Source organism: Psammomys obesus, unplaced genomic scaffold (assembly GCF_907164565.1).
Source record: "Psammomys obesus unplaced genomic scaffold, mPsaObe1.curated_primary_1811, whole genome shotgun sequence".
Classification (NCBI taxonomy): Eukaryota; Metazoa; Chordata; class Mammalia; order Rodentia; family Muridae; genus Psammomys; species Psammomys obesus.
Genome location: NW_026591086.1, coordinates 45637146 through 45644180, shown reverse-complemented (window position 1 = coordinate 45644180; position 7035 = coordinate 45637146). Strand labels below are relative to the sequence as shown.

The following is a 7035-nucleotide window of genomic DNA, read 5'->3' as shown; positions in this document are numbered from 1 at the left end:
ACAACTTACTACTCAATGACAGCTGGGTCAAGGAAGAAATAAAGAAAGAAATTAAAGACTTTCTAGAATTCAATGAAAATGAAGGCACAACATACCCAAATTTATGGGACACATTGAAAGCAGTGCTCAGGGGAAAATTTATAGCACTAAGTGCCTATAAGAAGAAATCCGTAACATCACATACAAACAACTTAATGGCCCAACTGAAAAACCTAGAAAAAAAAGAAGCAGATACACCCAAGAGGAGCAGACGGCTGGAAATAATCAAACTAAGGGCAGAAATCAATCAATTAGAAACAAATAAAATTATCCAAAGAATCAATGAAACAAAAAGCTGGTTCTTTGAGAAAATCAACAAGATAGACAAACCCTTAGCCAAACTAACTAAAAAGCAGAGAGAAACAGTACAAATCAGCAAAATCAGAAAGGAAAATGGGGACATAACTACAGACACTGAGGAAATCCAAACGATTATTAGGTCATACTACAAAAGCCTATATGGCACAAAATTTGAAAATCTAAATGAAATGGATAACTTTCTTGACAGATTCCATCTACCAAAATTAAGTCAAGATCAGGTAGAAAGACTGAATAGCCCTATATCTACCAAGGAAATTGAAGCAGTCATTAACAGTCTCCCCTCCAAAAAAAGCCCTGGACCAGATGGCTTCAGCACAGAATTCTACAAGACCTTCAAAGAAGTACTAACACCAATTCTCCTCAAACTATTCCACAAAATAGAAATAGAAGGAACACTACAAAACTCATTCTATGAAGCCATAGTCACTTTGATATCTAAACCACACAAAGATCCAACAAAAAAAGAGAACTTCAGACCTATCTCTCTTATGAACATTGATGCAAAAATACTCAATAAAATACTTGCAAACCGAATCCAAGAACACATCAAAGATATCATCCACCATGACCAAGTAGGCTTCATCCCAGGAATGCAAGGGTGGTTCAACATATGGAAATCCATCAATGTAATCCACCACGTAAACAAAATGAAGGAGAAAAACCACATGATCATCTCCTTAGATGCTGAAAAAGCATTTGACAAAGTCCAGCACCCATTTATGTTTAAAGTCTTGGAGAGATCAGGGATACAAGGCACATACCTAAAGATAGTAAAGGCAATATACAGCAAGCCTATAGCCAACATCAAACTCAATGGAGAGAAACTTAAATCAATCCCACTGAAATTAGGGACAAGACAAGGCTGCCCACTCTCTCCATATCTCTTTAACATTGTACTTGAAGTCCTAGCCAGAGCAATAAGACAACTAAAGGAGATCAAGGGGATACAAATCGGAAAGGAAGAGGTCAAAGTGTCACTATTTGCAGATGATATGATAGTATACATGAGCGAACCCAAAGATTCAACCAGAGAACTTCTTCAGCTGATAAACACCTTCAGCAAAGTGGCAGGATACAAAATCAACTCAAAAAAATCAGAAGCCCTCTTGTATACCAAAGACAAAAAGGCTGAGAAAGAAATTAGGGAAACAACACCCTTCACAATAGCCACTAATAACATAAAGTACCTTGGTGTGACTCTAACCAAGCAAGTGAAAGACCTGTTTGAGAAAAACTTCAAGTCTCTCAAGAAAGAAATTGAAGATCTCAGAAGATGGAAAGATCTCCCGTGGTCATGGATTGGTAGGATTAACATTGTGAAAATGGCCATCCTGCCAAAAGCAATCTACAGATTCAATGCAATTCCCATCAAAATACCAACTCAATTCTTTACAGACCTTGAAAAAAAGATTCTCAGCTTCATATGGAGAAACAAAAAACCCAGAATCTCCAAAACGATCCTGTACAACAACAGATCATCTGGAGGTATCTCCATTCCCGATCTCAAGCTGTACTACAGGGCAACAGTAATAAAAACTGCATGGTATTGGCATAGAAACAGAAAGGAGGATAAATGGAATCGCATAGAAGACCCAGAAATAAACCCACACACCTATGAATACTCAATATTTGACAAAGAAGCCAAATCCATTCAATGGAAAAAAGACAGCATCTTCAACAAATGGTGCTGGACCAACTGGATGTCTACATGCAGAAAAATGAAAATAGATCCATATTTATCACCCTGCACAAAACTAAAGTCCAAGTGGATCAAGGACCTCAACATAAAACCAGATACTCTAAATCAGTTGGAAAAAAAAAGTGGGAAACAGCCTAGAACTCTTTGGCACAGGAGACAACTTCCTGAACAGAACACCAACAGCACAGGCTCTAAGAGCAACAATCAATAAATGGGACCTCATGAAACTGAAAAGCTTCTGTAAAGCAAAAGACACTGTCATCAAAACAAATAGACAGCCTACAGATTGGGAAAGAATCTTCACCAACCCTTTATCTGACAGAGGGCTAATATCCAATATATATATAAAGAACTAAAGAAGCAGAAAAGCAACAAACCAAGTAATCCACTTAAAAAATGGGGAACAGAGCTAAACAGAGAATTCTCGAAAGAGGAACATCGAATGGCAGAGAAACACTTAAAGAAATGCTCAACCTCATTAGCCATTAGGGAAATGCAAATCAAAACGACCCTGAGATTTCACCTTACACCCATCAGAATGGCCAAGATGAAAAACTCAAGTGATAGCACATGCTGGAGAGGTTGTGGAGAAAAGGGAACCCTCCTCCATTGCTGGTGGGAATGTAAACTGGTTCAACCACTTTGGAAGTCAATCTGGTGCTTTCTCAGACAACTAGGAGTAGTGCTACCTCAAGACCCAGCTTTACCACTCCTAGGTATATACCCAAAATTTGCTCAAGTACACAACAAGGACATTTGTTCAACCATGTTCGTAGCAGCTTTATTTGTAATAGCCAGAACTTGGAAACAACCCAGATGTCCATCAACGGAGGAATGGATACAGAAATTGTGGTATTTTTACACAATGAAATACTACTCAGCAATCAAAAAGGAGGAAATCATGAAATTTGCAGGCAAGTGGTGGGATCTAGAAAAGATCATTCTGAGTGAAATATCCCAGAAGGAGAAAGACAAACTTGGTATATACTCGCTTATATAGACCTACAAGATATGATAAACATAATGAAATCTACACACCTAAAGAAGATAATCAAGAAAGTGGACACAGGTGAAGGTGATTAATCCTCATTTAGAAAGACATATGGGATGTGAATTGAATGTATGACAGGAGTCTACCACAAAAGGCATCTGAAAGACTCTACCTAGCAGTGTTTCAAAGCAGACACTAAGACTCATAACCAAACCCTCGGCAGAGTGCAGGGAATCATATGAAAGAAGGGAAGTTAGTATGATGTGGAAAGGATAGGAGCTCTACAAGGACCAAACATATCTGGGCACAGGGTCTTTTCTGAGACTGACACTCAACCAAGGACCATCTATGGATATAACCTAGAACTTCTGCTTGGATGTGGCCCGTGGTAGCTCAGTAACCAAGTAGTTTACCAAAGTAAGGGGAACACGGACTATTTCTAACAGGATCTCAAGGGCAGGCTGTTTGACCCCCCCCCCCAGGGGAGGAGCAGTCTGTTAGGCCACAGAGGAGGACTTTGCAGCCAGCCCTGAAGATACCTGATAAAACAGGGTCAGATGAAAGGGGAGGAGGTCCTCCCCTATCAGTGGACTTGGAAAGGGGAGGGAGGAGACCAGGGAGGGAGTGTGGGGTTGGGGAGGGAATGAGGGAGCGGGATACAGCTGGGACACAGAGTTAACAAAATGTAACTAAAAAGAAAAAAATAATAAAAAAAGAACATATATAACTATTAAAAACAATTGAAAATTAAAAAAAAATGAATACAGTGTAATTAATAAAAAAATTAAAAAAATAAAGAAAGAAAGAAAAAAATAAAAACTGGTTAAACAACAACAACAAAAAACTCTGGATCTGAAGCTGAGAGGTACCTGGCTGTCTTGCTCTCACTCTTTTGGGGCCAGCTCACCAGAAATGCCTGTAATTGGGTCCAGCTTTACTTTCTTCTCCAGGTGTGGTGCAAACCCTTCTCTACCAAGTGCATCAGCTAGGGAGGGACAGCGACACTCTCCTACTGTAAGTGGCAAGAAGCGAGGGGAGAGGAGGCTATCTCTCTGTTGTCCATGCTGCCACATGGGAGATGAGCGGCAGGGCTTGCTCTCATGCTCATACCCTCAGGCTGGCTCACCTACAACTTCCACAATATTTGAATATGCTATCCCTGAGTAATGCAACTGTCTAGGGACAGGGTCAGGTCTCCCACACTCCTGATCCCAGGACCACATCTCCCAAGAAGCCCACGCAAATGGTGGAGTCAATTCTAGACAGCCCTCAGACTTTAATGTGTTCCCAGGTGCCAGCCCAGAGCAGGGATATTTGCCTCTTCTTTGGTGGTAACAGACCCCTGCAGCTGCAGCACCATGAAGCCAGATGTAGCTCCGGTGGCAGTATAGATCAGGACCCTACCATGGTCCCAGGTGACATCAATGGTTATTCACATTAAGCTGATCTTCATTACCTCAAGTTTCCAGTTACTCTCCATTGTACCCACACCCTTCTATTTTCTTTCTCTTCTATATCTCCACCACTTACTTGCTCCTCTTAGTGATACCTGAGTTTCTGAATATCTGGGATCATCTCAGGAATGGTCTCAGGAGTTATATGCCTTGCTCACTCATGATGGCACTGATCAAGGGTCATCTCAGGAATGGTCTTCTCCCCCAGGCCTACATGGCACTGGACTGGTGGTCATCTCAGCCTAGCTCTCTCAGAGCCCCATGGAGATAGTCTGGCTTGAGTGGCCCCATGGGAGGGTCACCTATCTTGAACTCACTAAGGCCTGGGTCCTCCGTCTCAGGTGGAGTTCTTCTAATGTCTGGCTCACTCCCTACCCTGGGAGTACATCCAGGCCTAAGTGGTCGCTAGACTGTTGAGTATCTCAGCCTAGCCTTTTTCAGGGAATGTAAATCTACTGATCATTCAGATGTTCACCGGTCTGATCACTGGGCACGGACATAGCCTCCTTCTTCTTTGTCTTCTACTAAAGTGCCCATGTGACATAACAGTCACACCTGCAATGCCTCTAGTGGCAATTGGTAGTCACTTCTGAAATATGGGGGCATCAACATCCTAACATATTTCCTTACGACAGGTGTCCATGAGTTCCATGATCAAAGACAATTAGAAGAAAGAGCAAAATATTTGCTAGTCCACATTTGCTGTGAATTGACAAGATATTCATGTGGAACACAGAGTTTAGGTTTGTAGGGAAGAAACAGCACAGTGACATCTCTATCAAGGAACTCCTCATTAACATTATCATTGTTAAATATGCTAGGGAATTTAACTGTCACTTGTAACCATGCTATGCACATTAATATACTCCAATGACAGCATATAAAAAATATCTTCATCACTTATAGCTGGATGCAGAACAGATCTTGACAGTCAAGTTCAAGATTAAATTATAAGGTCACATCACTATAAAGCTATTGACTAAACAATGTTAGTAAGCCTTTTGTTTTCAAATGGGGATATGATTGAATTATAGAGTATTCTTGTGTCATTGCTATATTAGGTGCCTACACCTGAGGAGATTAACCTTTAAAACACCTCTGAAATATCTAGACCTAGAGAAAAGCGTTTCAATCTTAGTTATCTTTTACCTCAAATATCATTCTGACAATTAGCTTCCACCAAAATATAAACTAAACATTCTCACTTTTGATTAATTGCCTTTCCTGAAGCTTGCCTGAAACTTTAAGAATGAATAACTACGAAACACGTTGAGCATTCTAGGATGGACAACATCAGAAATGTGAATTTGTACACTATCCTTTATCAATGGGAAAGGAATCCACTGAGGAATGTCGACCCCTTAGCCACCTGTGGAAATTGAATAGCCTTTCTGAATTTCCTTCTACATTCGCCCCTCCTTAAAATGAAAAGATAATTAAATCACTTTCTTTTTTTTTTCCTCACTTTATTTTTTTTTTAATTTTATTTTTCTTTTTAGTTACATTTTGTTAACTCTGTGTCCCAGCTGTATCCTGCTCCCTCATTCCCTCCCCAACCCCACACTCCCTCCCTGGTCTCCTCCCTCCCCTTTCCAAGTCCACTGATAGGGGAGGACCTCCTCCCCTTTCATCTGACCCTGTTTTATCAGGTATCTTCAGGGCTGGCTGCAAAGTCCTCCTCTGTGGCCTAACAGACTGCTCCTCCCCTGGGGGAGGGGGGATCAAACAGCCTGCCCTTGAGATCCTGTTAGAAATAGTCCGTGTTCCCCTTACTTTGGAAAACTACTTGGTTACTGAGCTACCACGGACCACATCCGAGCATAAGTTTAAATCACTTTCTACTTTCCCTTTTTATTCTCCAATCCCTCCCATGTGCCACCCCACTGCTTTCTTTCAAATACGTCTCCCTTTAAAGATACGACAGGTTTATTTTCCAGAACTGTACATAGGAACACTATGCCCACATCATTACTACTGGGCAAGCCTCCAGATGGAAAGAGCTATGTCATCTTGGCAAGACAGTTATGAAGACTCTGAAATGTAAGAATTTTCAATGTAAAACACATCTGTATAAGATTTCACTAATTATGAGTTTCTGAAACTACAGGAAATGAACCAATTACACACATTAGAAAACATTTTAAGGTTTATTGAATCAATTAATAGGTTGTTTACTTTCAAGAAAATAATTTAGAAGAGGGAGAAAACAGGAAACAGGACAGGAGCCTACTACAGAGGGCCTCTGATACAGCAGTGTATCAAAACATATGCTGAGACTCATATCTAAAATTTAGCAGAGTGCAGGGAATCTTATGAAAAAAGGGGGAGATAGAAAGGCTGGGAGAGGACTGGAGCTCCACAAGGAGAGCAACAGAACCAAAAATTCTGGGCACAGGGGTCATTTCTGAGACTGATACTCTAACCAAGGACCATGCATGGAGATAACCTAGAACCCTTGCACAGATGTAGCCCATTGCAGCTCATTGTGGGTATCCTAGTAAGGGGAACAGGGGCTGTCTCTGACATGAATT

General features: G+C 40.9%; 1 non-coding gene across 1 annotated transcript; it reads right to left on the bottom strand.

Moving 5' to 3' along the window:
* Positions 1-4947: 4947 nt before the first annotated feature.
* Positions 4948-5081, bottom strand: LOC129679074 (small nucleolar RNA SNORA17). Its single transcript, XR_008720499.1, has one exon. It is a non-coding gene; the product is annotated as a small nucleolar RNA SNORA17 (small nucleolar RNA).
* Positions 5082-7035: the final 1954 nt, after the last annotated feature.